The sequence below is a fragment of the Nothobranchius furzeri genome, chromosome 4 (assembly GCF_043380555.1).
Source record: "Nothobranchius furzeri strain GRZ-AD chromosome 4, NfurGRZ-RIMD1, whole genome shotgun sequence".
Lineage (NCBI taxonomy): Eukaryota > Metazoa > Chordata > Actinopteri > Cyprinodontiformes > Nothobranchiidae > Nothobranchius > Nothobranchius furzeri.
Window position 1 is genome coordinate 39153239 of NC_091744.1, and position 17779 is coordinate 39171017.

Genomic DNA, 17779 nt, shown 5'->3' on the forward strand with positions numbered 1-17779 from the left:
GTGATGGAGAGGGACTGTGACTGTGTGAGGGAGAGGGACTGTGACTGTGTGAGGGAGAGGGACTGTGACTGTGTGAGGGAGAGGGACTGTGACTGTGTGAGGGAAAGGGACTGTGACTGTGATTGTGAATGTGACTGTGTGAGGGAGAGGGACTGTGACTGTGTGAGGGAGAGGGACTCCGACTGTGACTGTGACTGTGTGAGGGAGGGGGACTGTGACTGTGTGAGGGAGAGGGACTGTGACTGTGTGAGGGAGAGGGACTGTGACTGTGTGAGGGAGAGGGACTGTGACTGTGTGAGGGAGAGGGACTGTGACTGTGATTGTGAATGTGACTGTGTGAGGGAGAGGGACTGTGACTGTGTGAGGGAGAGGGACTGTGACTGTGTGAGGGAGAGGGACAGTGACTGTGTGAGGGAGAGGGACTGTTACTGTGTGAGGGAGAGGGACTGTGACTGTGTGAGGGAGATGGACTGTTACTGTGTGAGGGAGAGGGACTGTGACGGTGTGAGGGAGAGGGACTGTGACTGTGTTAGGGAGAGGGACTGTGACTGTGTGAGGGAGAGGGATTGTGACTGTGACTCTGACTGTGTGAGGGAGAGGGACTGTGACTGTGTGAGGGAGAGGGAGAGGGACTGTGTGAGGGAGAGGAACTGTGACTGTGTGAGGGAGAGGGACTGTGACTGTGTGAGGGAGAGGGACTGTGACTGTGTGAGGGAGAGGGACTGTGACTGTGTGAGGGAGAGGGACTGTGACTGTGTGAGGGAGAGGGACTGTGACTGTGTGAGGGAGAGGAACTGTGACTGAGTGAGGGAGAGGGACAGTGACTGTGTGAGGGAGAGGGACAGTGACTGTGTGAGGGAAAGGGACTGTGACTGTGTGAGGGAGAGGGACAGTGACTGTGTGAGGGAGAGGGACTGTGACTGTGTGAGGGAGAGGAACTGTGACTGAGTGAGGGAGAGGGACAGTGACTGTTTGAGGGAGAGGGACTGTGACTGTGTGAGGGAGAGGAACTGTGACTGTGTGAGGGAGAGGGACAGTGACTGTGTGAGGGAAAGGGACTGTGACTGTGTGAGGGAGAGGGACAGTGACTGTGTGAGGGAGAGGGACTGTGACTCTGTCTGTGACTGTGTGAGGGAGAGGGACTGTGACTTTGTGAGGGAGAGGGACTGTGACTGTGTGAGGGAGAGGAACTGTGACTGTGTGAGGGAGACGGACAGTGACTGTGTGAGGGAGAGGGACTGTGACTGTGACTGTGTGAGGGAGAGGGACTGTGACTGTGACTGTGACTCTGTGAGGGAGAAGGACTGTGACTGTGTGCGGGAGAGGGACTGTGACTGTGTGAGGGGGAGAGACTGTGACTGTGTGAGGGAGAGGGACGGTGACCGTGTGAGGGAGAGGGACTGTGACTGTGACTGTGTGAGGGAGAGGGACTGTGATTGTGACTGTGACTGTGACTGTGTGAGCCGGAGGGACTGTGACTGTGTGAGGGAGAGGGAGAGGGACTCTGACTGTGACTGTGTGAGGGAGAGGGACTGTGACTGTGACTGTGTGAGGGAGAGGAACTGTGACTGTGACTGTGACTGTGTGAGGGAGAGGGACTGTGACTGTGTGAGGGAGAGGGCCTGTGTGAGGGAGAGGGACTGGGACTGTGTGAGGGACTGTGACTGTGACTGTGACTGTGTGAGGGAGAGGGACTGTGACTGTGACTGTGGGAGGGAGAGCGACTGTGACTGTGACTGTGACTGTGTGAGGGAGAGGGACTGTGACTGTGACTGTGGGAGGGAGAGCAACTGTGACTGTGACTGTGTGAGGGAGAGGGACTGTGACTGTGACTGTGGGAGGGAGAGCGACTGTGACTGTGACTGTGACTGTGTGAGGGAGAGGGACTGTGACTGTGTGAGGGAGAGGGACTGTGACTGTGACTGTGTGAGGGAGAGGGACTGTGACTGTGACTGTGTGAGGGAGAGGGACTGTGACAGTGACTGTGTGAGGGACTGTGACTGTGACTATGTGAGGGAGAGGGACTGTGACTGTGTGAGGGAGAGGGACTCCGACCTTGACTGTGACTGTGTGATGGAGAGGGACTGTGACTGTGTGAGGGAGAGGGACTGTGACTGTGTGAGGGAGAGGGACTGTGACTGTGTGAGGGAGACGGACTGTGACTGTGTGAGTGAAAGGGACTGTGACTGTGATTGTGAATGTGACTGTGTGAGGGAGAGGGACTGTGACTGTGTGAGGGAGAGGGACTCCGACTGTGACTGTGACTGTGTGAGGGAGGGGGACTGTGACTGTGTGAGGGAGAGGGACTGTGACTGTGTGAGGGAGAGGGACTGTGACTGTGTGAGGGAGAGGGACTGTGACTGTGTGAGGGAGAGGGACTGTGACTGTGATTGTGAATGTGACTGTGTGAGGGAGAGGGACTGTGACTGTGTGAGGGAGAGGGACTGTGACTGTGTGAGGGAGAGGGACAGTGACTGTGTGAGGGAGAGGGACTGTTACTGTGTGAGGGAGAGGGACTGTGACTGTGTGAGGGAGATGGACTGTTACTGTGTGAGGGAGAGGGACTGTGACGGTGTGAGGGAGAGGGACTGTGACTGTGTTAGGGAGAGGGACTGTGACTGTGTGAGGGAGAGGGATTGTGACTGTGACTCTGACTGTGTGAGGGAGAGGGACTGTGACTGTGTGAGGGAGAGGGAGAGGGACTGTGTGAGGGAGAGGAACTGTGACTGTGTGAGGGAGAGGGACTGTGACTGTGTGAGGGAGAGGGACTGTGACTGTGTGAGGGAGAGGGACTGTGACTGTGTGAGGGAGAGGGACTGTGACTGTGTGAGGGAGAGGGACTGTGACTGTGTGAGGGAGAGGAACTGTGACTGAGTGAGGGAGAGGGACAGTGACTGTGTGAGGGAGAGGGACAGTGACTGTGTGAGGGAAAGGGACTGTGACTGTGTGAGGGAGAGGGACAGTGACTGTGTGAGGGAGAGGGACTGTGACTGTGTGAGGGAGAGGAACTGTGACTGAGTGAGGGAGAGGGACAGTGACTGTTTGAGGGAGAGGGACTGTGACTGTGTGAGGGAGAGGAACTGTGACTGTGTGAGGGAGAGGGACAGTGACTGTGTGAGGGAAAGGGACTGTGACTGTGTGAGGGAGAGGGACAGTGACTGTGTGAGGGAGAGGGACTGTGACTCTGTCTGTGACTGTGTGAGGGAGAGGGACTGTGACTTTGTGAGGGAGAGGGACTGTGACTGTGTGAGGGAGAGGAACTGTGACTGTGTGAGGGAGACGGACAGTGACTGTGTGAGGGAGAGGGACTGTGACTGTGACTGTGTGAGGGAGAGGGACTGTGACTGTGACTGTGACTCTGTGAGGGAGAAGGACTGTGACTGTGTGCGGGAGAGGGACTGTGACTGTGTGAGGGGGAGAGACTGTGACTGTGTGAGGGAGAGGGACGGTGACCGTGTGAGGGAGAGGGACTGTGACTGTGACTGTGTGAGGGAGAGGGACTGTGATTGTGACTGTGACTGTGACTGTGTGAGCCGGAGGGACTGTGACTGTGTGAGGGAGAGGGAGAGGGACTGTGACTGTGACTGTGTGAGGGAGAGGGACTGTGACTGTGACTGTGTGAGGGAGAGGAACTGTGACTGTGACTGTGACTGTGTGAGGGAGAGGGACTGTGACTGTGTGAGGGAGAGGGACTGGGACTGTGTGAGGGACTGTGACTGTGACTGTGACTGTGACTGTGTGAGGGAGAGGGACTGTGACTGTGACTGTGGGAGGGAGAGCGACTGTGACTGTGATTGTGACTGTGTGAGGGAGAGGGACTGTGACTGTGACTGTGGGAGGGAGAGCGACTGTGACTGTGACTGTGTAAGGGAGAGGGACTGTGACTGTGACTGTGGGAGGGAGAGCGACTGTGACTGTGACTGTGACTGTGTGAGGGAGAGGGACTGTGACTGTGTGAGGGAGAGGGACTGTGACTGTGTGAGGGAGAGGGACTGCGACTGTGACTGTGTGAGGGAGAGGGACTGTGACTGTGTGAGGGAGAGGGACTGTGACTGTGTGAGGGAGAGGGACTGTGACTGTGACTATGACTGTGACTGTGTGAGGGAGAGGGACTGTGACTGTGTGAGGGAGAGGGACTGTGACTGTGTGAGGGAGAGGGACTGTGACTGTGTGAGGGAGAGGGACTGTGACTGTGACTGTGACTGTGTGAGGGAGAGGGACTGTGACTGTGTGAGGGAGAGGGACTGTGACTGTGACTGTGACTGTGTGAGGGAGAGGGACTGTGACTGTGTGAGGGAGAGGGACTGTGACTGTGACTGTGTGAGGGAGAGGGACTGTGACTGTGTGAGGGAGAGGGACTGTGACTGTGTGAGGGAGAGGGACTGTGAATGTGTGAGGGAGAGGGACTGTGACTGTGTGAGGGAAAGGGACTGTGACTGTGTTAGGTAGAGGGACTGTGACTGTGTGAGGGAGAGGGAATGTGACTGTGTGAGGGAGATGGACTGTGACTGTGACTGTGTGAGGGAGAGGGACTGTGACTGTGACTGTGTGAGGGAGAGGGACTGTGACTGTGACTGTGTGAGGGAGAGCGACTGTGACTGTGTGAGGGAGAGGGACTGTGACTGTGACTGTGTGAGGGAGAGGGACTGTGACTGTGACTGTGTGAGGGAGAGGGACTGTGACTGTGACTGTGTGAGGGAGAGTGACTGTGACAGTGTGAGGGAGAGGGACTGTGACTGTGTGAGGGAGAGGGACTGTTACTGTGTGAGGGAGAGGGACTGTGACTGTGACTGTGACTGTGTGAGGGAGAGGGACTGTGACTGTGTGAGGGAGAGGTACTGTGACTGTGACTGTGTGAGGGAGAGGGACTGTGACTGTGACTGTGTGAGGGAGAGGGACTGTGACTGTGTGAGGGAGAGGGACTGTGACTGTGTGAGGGAGAGGGACTGTGACTGTGTGAGGGAGAGGGACTGTGACTGTGTGAGGGAGAGGGACTGTGACTGTGTGAGGGAAAGGGACTGTGACTGTGTTAGGGAGAGGGACTGTGACTGTGTGAGGGAGAGGGACTGTGACTGTGTGAGGGAGATGGACTGTGACTGTGACTGTGTGAGGGAGAGGGACTGTGACTGTGACTGTGTGAGGGAGAGCGACTGTGACTGTGTGAGGGAGAGGGACTGTGACTGTGACAGTGTGAGGGAGAGGGACTGTGACTCTGACTGTGTGAGGGAGAGGGACTGTGACTGTGACTGTGACTGTGTGAGGGAGAGGGACTGTGACTGTGTGAGGTAGAGGGACTGTGACTGTGTGAGGGAGAGGGACTGTGACTGTGTCTGTGTGAGGGAGAGGGTCTGTGACTGTGAGGGACTTTGTGAGGGAGAGGGACTGTGACTGTGACTGTGAGGGACTGTGTGAGGGAGAGGGACTGTGACTGTGACTGTGAGGGACTGTGTGAGGGAGAGGGACTGTGACTGTGACTGTGAGGCACTGTGTGAGGGAGAGGGACTGTGACTGTGACTCTGAGGGACTGGGTGAGGGAGAGAGACTGTGACTGTGACTGTGAGGGACTGTATGAGGGAGAGGGACTGTGACTGTGACTGTGAGGGACTGTGTGAGGGAGAGGGACTGTGACTGTGACTGTGTGAGGGAGAGGGACTGTGACTGTGACTGTGACTGTGTGAGGGTGAGGGACTGTGACTGTGAGGGACTGTGTGAGGGAGAGGGACTGTGACTGTGACTGTGAGGGACTGTGTGAGGGAGAGGGACTGTGACTGTGACTGTGAGGGACTGTGTGAGGGAGAGGGACTGTGACTGTGACTGTGAGGGACTGTGTGAGGGAGAGGGACTGTGACTGTGACTGTGAGGCACTGTGTGAGGGAGAGGGACTGTGACTGTGACTGTGAGGGACTGTATGAGGGAGAGGGACTGTGACTGTGACTGTGACTGTGAGGGACTGTGACTGTGACTGTGACTGTGAGGGACTGTGTGAGGGAGAGGGTCAGTGACTGTGACTGTGTGAGGGACAGGGACTGTGACTGTGACTGTGTGAGCGAGAAGGACTGTGACTGTGAGGGACTGTGTGAGGGAGAGGGACTGTGACTGTGACTGTGACTTTGTGAGGGAGAGGGACTGTGACTGTGTGAGGGAGAAGGACTGTGACTGTGTGAGGGAGAGGGACTGTGACTGTGTGAGGGAGAGGGACTGTGACTGTGTGAGGGAGAGGGACTGTGACTGTGACTGTGACTGTGTGAGGGAGAGGGACTGTGACTGTGTGAGGGAGAGGGACTGTGACTCTGTGAGGGAGAGGGACTGTGTCTGTGTGAGGGAGAGGGACTGTGACTGTGTGAGGGAGAGGGACTGTGACTGTGTGAGGGAGAGGGATTGTAACTGACTGTGTGAGGGAGAGGGACTGTGACTGTGACTGTGACAGTGTGAGGGAGAGGGACTGTGACTGTGACTGTGACTGTCACTGTGTGAGGGAGAGGGACTGTGACTGTGACTCTTACTGTGTGAGGGAGAGGGACTGTGACTGACTGTGTGAGGGAGAGGGACTGTGACTGTGACTGTGACTGTGTGAGGGAGAGGGACTGTGACTGTGTCTGTGTGAGGGCGAGGGACTGTGACTGTGAGGGACTTTGTGAGGGAGAGGGACTGTGACTGTGACTGTGAGGGACTGTGTGAGGGAGAGGGACTGTGACTGTGACTGTGAGGGACTGTGTGAGGGAGAGGGACTGTGACTGTGACTGTGAGGGACTGGGTGAGGGAGAGGGACTGTGACTGTGACTGTGTGAGGGAGAGGGACTGTGACTGTGACTGTGACTGTGTGAGGGTGAGGGACTGTGACTGTGAGGGACTGTGTGAGGGAGAGGGACTGTGACTGTGACTGTGAGGGACTGTGTGAGGGAGAGGGACTGTGACTGTGACTGTGAGGGACTGTGTGAGGGAGAGGGACTGTGACTGTGACTGTGAGGGACTGTATGAGGGAGAGGGACTGTGACTGTGACTGTGACTGTGACTGTGAGGGACTGTGTGAGGGAGAGGGTCAGTGACTGTGACTGTGTGAGGGAGAGGGACTGTGACTGTGACTGTGTGAGGAAGAGGGACTGTGACTGTGACTGTGACTGTGTGAGGGAGAGTGACTGTGACTGTGTGAGGGAGAAGGACTGTGACTGTGTGAGGGAGAGGGACTGTGACTGTGTGAGGGAGAGGGACTGTGACTGTGTGAGGGAGAGGGACTGTGACTGTGACTGTGACTGTGTGAGGGAGAGGGACTGTGACTGTGACTGTCACTGTGTGAGGGAGAGGGACTGTGACTGTGACTCTTACTGTGTGAGGGAGAGGGACTGTGACTGTGACTGTGTGAGGGAGAGGGACTGTGACTGTGACTGTGACTGTGTGAGGGAGAGGGACTGTGACTGTGACTGTGTGAGGGAGAGGGACTGTGACTGTGACTGTGTGAGGGAGAGGGACTGTGACTGTGAGGGACTGTGTGAGGGAGAGGGACTGTGACTGTGACTGTGAGGGACTGTGTGAGGGAGAGGGACTGTGACTGTGACTGTGAGGGAGAGGGACTGTGGCTGTGTGAGGGAGAGGGAGTGTGACTGTGAGGGACTGTGTGAGTGAGAGGGACTGTGACTGTGACTGTGTGAGGGAGAGGGACTGTGACTGTGTGAGGGAGAGGGACTGTGACTGTGACTGTGTGAGGGAGAGGGACTGTGACTGTGACTGTGTGAGGGAGAAGGACTGTGACTGTGTGGGAGAGGGACTGTGACTCTGTGAGGGAGAGGGACTGTGTCTGTGTGAGGGAGAGGGACTGTGACTGACTGTGTGAGGGAGAGGGACTGTGACTGTGACTGTGTGAGGAAGAGGGACTGTGACTGTGACTGTGTGAGGGAGAGGGACTGTGACTGTGACTGTGACTGTGTGAGGGAGAGGGACTGTGAATGTGACTGTGTGAGGGAGAGGGACTGTGACTGTGACTGTGTGAGGGAGAGGGACTGTGACTGTGTGAGGGAGAGGGACTGTGACTGTGTGAGGGAGAGGGACTGTGACTGTGACTGTGTCTGTGTGAGGGAGAGGGGATTGTGACTGTGACTGTGTGAGGGAGAGGGAGGGTGACCGTGTGAGGGAGAGGGACTGTGACTGTGACTGTGTGAGGGAGAGGGACTGTGACTGTGTGAGGGGGAGGGACTGTGACTGTGTGAGGGAGAGGGAGAGGGACTGTGACTGTGACTGTGTGAGGGAGAGGGACTGTGACTGTGTGAGGGAGAAGGACTGTGACTGTGTGAGGGAGAGGGACTGTGACTGTGTGAGGGAGAGGGACTGTGACTGTGTGAGGGAGAGGGACTGTGACGGTGTGAGGGAGAGGGACTGTGACTGTGTTAGGGAGAGGGACTGTGACTGTGTGAGGGAGAGGGATTGTGACTGTGACTCTGACTGTGTGAGGGAGAGGGACTGTGACTGTGTGAGGGAGAGGGAGAGGGACTGTGTGAGGGAGAGGAACTGTGACTGTGTGAGGGAGAGGGACTGTGACTGTGTGAGGGAGAGGGACTGTGACTGTGTGAGGGAGAGGGACTGTGACTGTGTGAGGGAGAGGGACTGTGACTGTGTGAGGGAGAGGGACTGTGACTGTGTGAGGGAGAGGAACTGTGACTGAGTGAGGGAGAGGGACAGTGACTGTGTGAGGGAGAGGGACAGTGACTGTGTGAGGGAAAGGGACTGTGACTGTGTGAGGGAGAGGGACAGTGACTGTGTGAGGGAGAGGGACTGTGACTGTGTGAGGGAGAGGAACTGTGACTGAGTGAGGGAGAGGGACAGTGACTGTTTGAGGGAGAGGGACTGTGACTGTGACTCTTACTGTGTGAGGGAGAGGGACTGTGACTGACTGTGTGAGGGAGAGGGACTGTGACTGTGACTGTGACTGTGTGAGGGAGAGGGACTGTGACTGTGACTGTGACTGTGTGAGGGAGAGGGACTGTGAATGTGACTGTGTGAGGGAGAGGGACTGTGACTGTGACTGTGTGAGGGAGAGGGACTGTGACTGTGTGAGGGAGAGGGACTGTGACTGTGTGAGGGAGAGGGACTGTGACTGTGACTGTGTCTGTGTGAGGGAGAGGGGATTGTGACTGTGACTGTGTGAGGGAGAGGGAGGGTGACCGTGTGAGGGAGAGGGACTGTGACTGTGACTGTGTGAGGGGGAGGGACTGTGACTGTGTGAGGGAGAGGGAGAGGGACTGTGACTGTGACTGTGTGAGGGAGAGGGACTGTGACTGTGTGAGGGAGAGGGCCTGTGGAAGGGAGAGGGACTGTGACTGTGACTGTGACTGTGTGAGGGAGAGGGACTGTGAATGTGTGAGGGAGAAGGACTGTGACTGTGTGAGGGAGAGGGACTGTGACTGTGTGAGGGAGAGGGACTGTGACTGTGTGAGGGAGAGGGACTGTGACGGTGTGAGGGAGAGGGACTGTGACTGTGTTAGGGAGAGGGACTGTGACTGTGTGAGGGAGAGGTATTGTGACTGTGACTCTGACTGTGTGAGGGAGAGGGACTGTGACTGTGTGAGGGAGAGGGAGAGGGACTGTGTGAGGGAGAGGAACTGTGACTGTGTGAGGGAGAGGGACTGTGACTGTGTGAGGGAGAGGGACTGTGACTGTGTGAGGGAGAGGGACTGTGACTGTGTGAGGGAGAGGGACTGTGACTGTGTGAGGGAGAGGGACTGTGACTGAGTGAGGGAGAGGGACAGTGACTGTGTGAGGGAGAGGGACAGTGACTGTGTGAGGGAAAGGGACTGTGACTGTGTGAGGGAGAGGGACAGTGACTGTGTGAGGGAGAGGGACTGTGACTGTGTGAGGGAGAGGAACTGTGACTGAGTGAGGGAGAGGGACAGTGACTGTGTGAGGGAGAGGGACAGTGACTGTGTGAGGGAAAGGGACTGTGACTGTGTGAGGGAGAGGGACAGTGACTGTGTGAGGGAGAGGGACTGTGACTGTGTGAGGGAGAGGAACTGTGACTGAGTGAGGGAGAGGGACAGTGACTGTTTGAGGGAGAGGGACTGTGACTGTGACTCTTACTGTGTGAGGGAGAGGGACTGTGACTGACTGTGTGAGGGAGAGGGACTGTGACTGTGACTGTGACTGTGTGAGGGAGAGGGACTGTGACTGTGTCTGTGTGAGGGCGAGGGACTGTGACTGTGAGGGACTTTGTGAGGGAGAGGGACTGTGACTGTGACTGTGAGGGACTGTGTGAGGGAGAGGGACTGTGACTGTGACTGTGAGGGACTGGTTGAGGGAGAGGGACTGTGACTGTGACTGTGAGGCACTGTGTGAGGGAGAGGGACTGTGACTGTGACTGTGAGGGACTGGGTGAGGGAGAGGGACTGTGACTGTGACTGTGTGAGGGAGAGGGACTGTGACTGTGACTGTGACTGTGTGAGGGTGAGGGACTGTGACTGTGAGGGACTGTGTGAGGGAGAGGGACTGTGACTGTGACTGTGAGGGACTGTGTGAGGGAGAGGGACTGTGACTGTGACTGTGAGGGACTGTGTGAGGGAGAGGGACTGTGACTGTGACTGTGAGGGACTGTATGAGGGAGAGGGACTGTGACTGTGACTGTGACTGTGAGGGACTGTGTGAGGGAGAGGGTCAGTGACTGTGACTGTGTGAGGGAGAGGGACTGTGACTGTGACTGTGTGAGGAAGAGGGACTGTGACTGTGACTGTGACTGTGTGAGGGAGAGTGACTGTGACTGTGTGAGGGAGAAGGACTGTGACTGTGTGAGGGAGAGGGACTGTGACTGTGTGAGGGAGAGGGACTGTGACTGTGTGAGGGAGAGGGACTGTGACTGTGACTGTGACTGTGTGAGGGAGAGGGACTGTGACTGTGACTGTGACTGTCACTGTGTGAGGGAGAGGGACTGTGACTGTGACTCTTACTGTGTGAGGGAGAGGGACTGTGACTGTGACTGTGTGAGGGAGAGGGACTGTGACTGTGACTGTGACTGTGTGAGGGAGAGGGACTGTGACTGTGACTGTGTGACGGAGAGGGACTGTGACTGTGACTGTGTGAGGGAGAGGGACTGTGACTGTGAGGGACTGTGTGACGGAGAGGGACTGTGACTGTGACTGTGAGGGACTGTGTGAGGGAGAGGGACTGTGACTGTGACTGTGAGGGAGAGGGACTGTGGCTGTGTGAGGGAGAGGGAGTGTGACTGTGAGGGACTGTGTGAGTGAGAGGGACTGTGACTGTGACTGTGTGAGGGAGAGGGACTGTGACTGTGTGAGGGAGAGGGACTGTGACTGTGACTGTGTGAGGGAGAGGGACTGTGACTGTGACTGTGTGAGGGAGAAGGACTGTGACTGTGTGAGGGAGAGGGACTGTGACTCTGTGAGGGAGAGGGACTGTGTCTGTGTGAGGGAGAGGGACTGTGACTGACTGTGTGAGGGAGAGGGACTGTGACTGTGTGAGGGAGAGGGACTGTGACTGTGACTGTGTGAGGGAGAGGGACTGTGACTGTGACTGTGACTGTGTGAGGGAGAGGGACTGTGAATGTGACTGTGTGAGGGAGAGGGACTGTGACTGTGACTGTGTGAGGGAGAGGGACTGTGACTGTGTGAGGGAGAGGGACTGTGACTGTGTGAGGGAGAGGGACTGTGACTGTGACTGTGTCTGTGTGAGGGAGAGGGGATTGTGACTGTGACTGTGTGAGGGAGAGGGAGGGTGACTATGTGAGGGAGAGGGACTGTGACTGTGACTGTGTGAGGGAGAGGGACTGTGACTGTGTGAGGGGGAGGGACTGTGACTGTGTGAGGGAGAGGGAGAGGGACTGTGACTGTGACTGTGTGAGGGAGAGGGACTGTGACTGTGTGAGGGAGAGGGCCTGTGGAAGGGAGAGGGACTGTGACTGTGACTGTGACTGTGTGAGGGAGAGGGACTGTGAATGTGTGAGGGAGAAGGACTGTGACTGTGTGAGGGAGAGGGACTGTGACTGTGTGAGGGAGAGGGACTGTGACTGTGTGAGGGAGAGGGACTGTGACGGTGTGAGGGAGAGGGACTGTGACTGTGTTAGGGAGAGGGACTGTGACTGTGTGAGGGAGAGGGATTGTGACTGTGACTCTGACTGTGTGAGGGAGAGGGACTGTGACTGTGTGAGGGAGAGGGAGAGGGACTGTGTGAGGGAGAGGAACTGTGACTGTGTGAGGGAGAGGGACTGTGACTGTGTGAGGGAGAGGAACTGTGACTGTGTGAGGGAGAGGGACTGTGACTGTGTGAGGGAGAGGGACTGTGACTGTGTGAGGGAGAGGGACTGTGACTGTGTGAGGGAGAGGAACTGTGACTGAGTGAGGGAGAGGGACAGTGACTGTGTGAGGGAGAGGGACAGTGACTGTGTGAGGGAAAGGGACTGTGACTGTGTGAGGGAGAGGGACAGTGACTGTGTGAGGGAGAGGGACTGTGACTGTGTGAGGGAGAGGAACTGTGACTGAGTGAGGGAGAGGGACAGTGACTGTTTGAGGGAGAGGGACTGTGACTGTGTGAGGGAGAGGAACTGTGACTGTGTGAGGGAGAGGGACAGTGACTGTGTGAGGGAAAGGGACTGTGACTGTGTGAGGGAGAGGGACAGTGACTGTGTGAGGGAGAGGTACTGTGACTCTGTCTGTGACTGTGTGAGGGAGAGGGCCTGTGACTTTGTGAGGGAGAGGGATTGTGACTGTGTGAGGGAGAGGAACTGTGACTGTGTGAGGGAGACGGACAGTGACTGTGTGAGGGAGAGGGACTGTGACTGTGACTGTGTGAGGGAGAGGGACTGTGACTGTGACTGTGACTCTGTGAGGGAGAAGGACTGTGACTGTGTGAGGGAGAAGGACTGTGACTGTGTGAGGGAGAGGGACTGTGACTGTGTGAGGGAGAGGGACTGTGACTGTGTGAGGGAGAGGGACTGTGACTGTGACTGTGACTGTGTGAGGGAGAGGGACTGTGACTGTGACTGTGACTGTCACTGTGTGAGGGAGAGGGACTGTGACTGTGACTCTTACTGTGTGAGGGAGAGGGACTGTGACTGTGACTGTGTGAGGGAGAGGGACTGTGACTGTGACTGTGACTGTGTGAGGGAGAGGGACTGTGACTGTGACTGTGTGAGGGAGAGGGACTGTGACTGTGACTGTGTGAGGGAGAGGGACTGTGACTGTGAGGGACTGTGTGAGGGAGAGGGACTGTGACTGTGACTGTGAGGGACTGTGTGAGGGAGAGGGACTGTGACTGTGACTGTGAGGGAGAGGGACTGTGGCTGTGTGAGGGAGAGGGAGTGTGACTGTGAGGGACTGTGTGAGTGAGAGGGACTGTGACTGTGACTGTGTGAGGGAGAGGGACTGTGACTGTGTGAGGGAGAGGGACTGTGACTGTGACTGTGTGAGGGAGAGGGACTGTGACTGTGACTGTGTGAGGGAGAAGGACTGTGACTGTGTGAGGGAGAGGGATTGTGACTCTGTGAGGGAGAGGGACTGTGTCTGTGTGAGGGAGAGGGACTGTGACTGACTGTGTGAGGGAGAGGGACTGTGACTGTGACTGTGTGAGGAAGAGGGACTGTGACTGTGTGAGGGAGAGGGACTGTGACTGTGACTGTGACTGTGTGAGGGAGAGGGACTGTGAATGTGACTGTGTGAGGGAGAGGGACTGTGACTGTGACTGTGTGAGGGAGAGGGACTGTGACTGTGTGAGGGAGAGGGACTGTGACTGTGTGAGGGAGAGGGACTGTGACTGTGACTGTGTCTGTGTGAGGGAGAGGGGATTGTGACTGTGACTGTGTGAGGGAGAGGGAGGGTGACCGTGTGAGGGAGAGGGACTGTGACTGTGACTGTGTGAGGGAGAGGGACTGTGACTGTGTGAGGGGGAGGGACTGTGACTGTGTGAGGGAGAGGGAGAGGGACTGTGACTGTGACTGTGTGAGGGAGAGGGACTGTGACTGTGTGAGGGAGAGGGCCTGTGGAAGGGAGAGGGACTGTGACTGTGACTGTGACTGTGTGAGGGAGAGGGACTGTGAATGTGTGAGGGAGAAGGACTGTGACTGTGTGAGGGAGAGGGACTGTGACTGTGTGAGGGAGAGGGACTGTGACTGTGTGAGGGAGAGGGACTGTGACGGTGTGAGGGAGAGTGACTGTGACTGTGTTAGGGAGAGGGACTGTGACTGTGTGAGGGAGAGGGATTGTGACTGTGACTCTGACTGTGTGAGGGAGAGGGACTGTGACTGTGTGAGGGAGAGGGAGAGGGACTGTGTGAGGGAGAGGAACTGTGACTGTGTGAGGGAGAGGGACTGTGACTGTGTGAGGGAGAGGGACTGTGACTGTGTGAGGGAGAGGGACTGTGACTGTGTGAGGGAGAGGGACTGTGACTGTGTGAGGGAGAGGGACTGTGACTGTGTGAGGGAGAGGAACTGTGACTGAGTGAGGGAGAGGGACAGTGACTGTGTGAGGGATAGGGACAGTGACTGTGTGAGGGAAAGGGACTGTGACTGTGTGAGGGAGAGGGACAGTGACTGTGTGAGGGAGAGGGACTGTGACTGTGTGAGGGAGAGGAACTGTGACTGAGTGAGGGAGAGGGACAGTGACTGTTTGAGGGAGAGGAACTGTGACTGTGACTCTTACTGTGTGAGGGAGAGGGACTGTGACTGTGACTGTGACTGTGTGAGGGAGCGGGACTGTGACTGTGTCTGTGTGAGGGCGAGGGACTGTGACTGTGAGGGACTTTGTGAGGGAGAGGGACTGTGACTGTGACTGTGAGGGACTGTGTGAGGGAGAGGGACTGTGACTGTGACTGTGAGGGACTGGTTGAGGGAGAGGGACTGTGACTGTGACTGTGAGGCACTGTGTGAGGGAGAGGGACTGTGACTGTGACTGTGAGGGACTGGGTGAGGGAGAGGGACTGTGACTGTGACTGTGTGAGGGAGAGGGACTGTGACTGTGACTGTGACTGTGTGAGGGTGAGGGACTGTGACTGTGAGGGACTGTGTGAGGGAGAGGGACTGTGACTGTGACTGTGAGGGACTGTGTGAGGGAGAGGGACTGTGACTGTGACTGTGAGGGACTGTGTGAGGGAGAGGGACTGTGACTGTGACTGTGAGGGACTGTATGAGGGAGAGGGACTGTGACTGTGACTGTGACTGTGAGGGACTGTGTGAGGGAGAGGGTCAGTGACTGTGACTGTGTGAGGGAGAGGGACTGTGACTGTGACTGTGTGAGGAAGAGGGACTGTGACTGTGACTGTGACTGTGTGAGGGAGAGTGACTGTGACTGTGTGAGGGAGAAGGACTGTGACTGTGTGAGGGAGAGGGACTGTGACTGTGTGAGGGAGAGGGACTGTGACTGTGTGAGGGAGAGGGACTGTGACTGTGACTGTGACTGTGTGAGGGAGAGGGACTGTGACTGTGACTGTGACTGTCACTGTGTGAGGGAGAGGGACTGTGACTGTGACTCTTACTGTGTGAGGGAGAGGGACTGTGACTGTGACTGTGTGAGGGAGAGGGACTGTGACTGTGACTGTGTGAGGGAGAGGGACTGTGACTGTGACTGTGTGAGGGAGAGGGACTGTGACTGTGAGGGACTGTGTGAGGGAGAGGGACTGTGACTGTGACTGTGAGGGACTGTGTGAGGGAGAGGGACTGTGACTGTGACTGTGAGGGAGAGGGACTGTGGCTGTGTGAGGGAGAGGGAGTGTGACTGTGAGGGACTGTGTGAGTGAGAGGGACTGTGACTGTGACTGTGTGAGGGAGAGGGACTGTGACTGTGTGAGGGAGAGGGACTGTGACTGTGACTGTGTGAGGGAGAGGGACTGTGACTGTGACTGTGTGAGGGAGAAGGACTGTGACTGTGTGAGGGAGAGGGACTGTGACTCTGTGAGGGAGAGGGACTGTGTCTGTGTGAGGGAGAGGGACTGTGACTGACTGTGTGAGGGAGAGGGACTGTGACTGTGACTGTGTGAGGGAGAGGGACTGTGACTGTGACTGTGTGAGGGAGAGGGACTGTGACTGTGACTGTGACTGTGTGAGGGAGAGGGACTGTGACTGTGTGAGGGAGAGGGACTGTGACTGTGTGAGGGAGAGGGACTGTGACTGTGTGAGGGAGAGGGACTGTGACTGTGTGAGGGAGAGGGACTGTGACTGTGACTGTGTCTGTGTGAGGGAGAGGGGATTGTGACTGTGACTGTGTGAGGGAGAGGGAGGGTGACCATGTGAGGGAGAGGGACTGTGACTGTGACTGTGTGAGGGAGAGGGACTGTGACTGTGTGAGGGGGAGGGACTGTGACTGTGTGAGGGAGAGGGAGAGGGACTGTGACTGTGACTGTGTGAGGGAGAGGGACTGTGACTGTGTGAGGGAGAGGGCCTGTGGAAGGGAGAGGGACTGTGACTGTGACTGTGACTGTGTGAGGGAGAGGGACTGTGAATGTGTGAGGGAGAAGGACTGTGACTGTGTGAGGGAGAGGGACTGTGACTGTGTGAGGGAGAGGGACTGTGACTGTGTGAGGGAGAGGGACTGTGACGGTGTGAGGGAGAGGGACTGTGACTGTGTTAGGGAGAGGGACTGTGACTGTGTGAGGGAGAGGGATTGTGACTGTGACTCTGACTGTGTGAGGGAGAGGGACTGTGACTGTGTGAGGGAGAGGGAGAGGGACTGTGTGAGGGAGAGGAACTGTGACTGTGTGAGGGAGAGGGACTGTGACTGTGTGAGGGAGAGGGACTGTGACTGTGTGAGGGAGAGGGACTGTGACTGTGTGAGGGAGAGGGACTGTGACTGTGTGAGGGAGAGGGACTGTGACTGTGTGAGGGAGAGGAACTGTGACTGAGTGAGGGAGAGGGACAGTGACTGTGTGAGGGAGAGGGACAGTGACTGTGTGAGGGAAAGGGACTGTGACTGTGTGAGGGAGAGGGACAGTGACTGTGTGAGGGAGAGGGACTGTGACTGTGTGAGGGAGAGGAACTGTGACTGAGTGAGGGAGAGGGACAGTGACTGTTTGAGGGAGAGGGACTGTGACTGTGTGAGGGAGAGGAACTGTGACTGTGTGAGGGAGAGGGACAGTGACTGTGTGAGGGAAAGGGACTGTGACTGTGTGAGGGAGAGGGACAGTGACTGTGTGAGGGAGAGGGACTGTGACTCTGTCTGTGACTGTGTGAGGGAGAGGGCCTGTGACTTTGTGAGGGAGAGGGACTGTGACTGTGTGAGGGAGAGGAACTGTGACTGTGTGAGGGAGACGGACAGTGACTGTGTGAGGGAGAGGGACTGTGACTGTGACTGTGTGAGGGAGAGGGACTGTGACTGTGACTGTGACTCTGTGAGGGAGAAGGACTGTGACTGTGTGCGGGAGAGGGACTGTGACTGTGTGAGGGGGAGAGACTGTGACTGTGTGAGGGAGAGGGACGGTGACCGTGTGAGGGAGAGGGACTGTGACTGTGACTGTGTGAGGGAGAGGGACTGTGATTGTGACTGTGACTGTGACTGTGTGAGCCGGAGGGACTGTGACTGTGTGAGGGAGAGGGAGAGGTACTGTGACTGTGACTGTGTGAGGGAGAGGGACTGTGACTGTGACTGTGTGAGGGAGAGGAACTGTGACTGTGACTGTGACTGTGTGAGGGAGAGGGACTGTGACTGTGTGAGGGAGAGGGCCTGTGTGAGGGAGAGGGACTGGGACTGTGTGAGGCACTGTGACTGTGACTGTGACTGTGTGAGGGAGAGGGACTGTGACTGTGACTGTGGGAGGGAGAGCGACTGTGACTGTGACTGTGACTGTGTGAGGGAGAGGGACT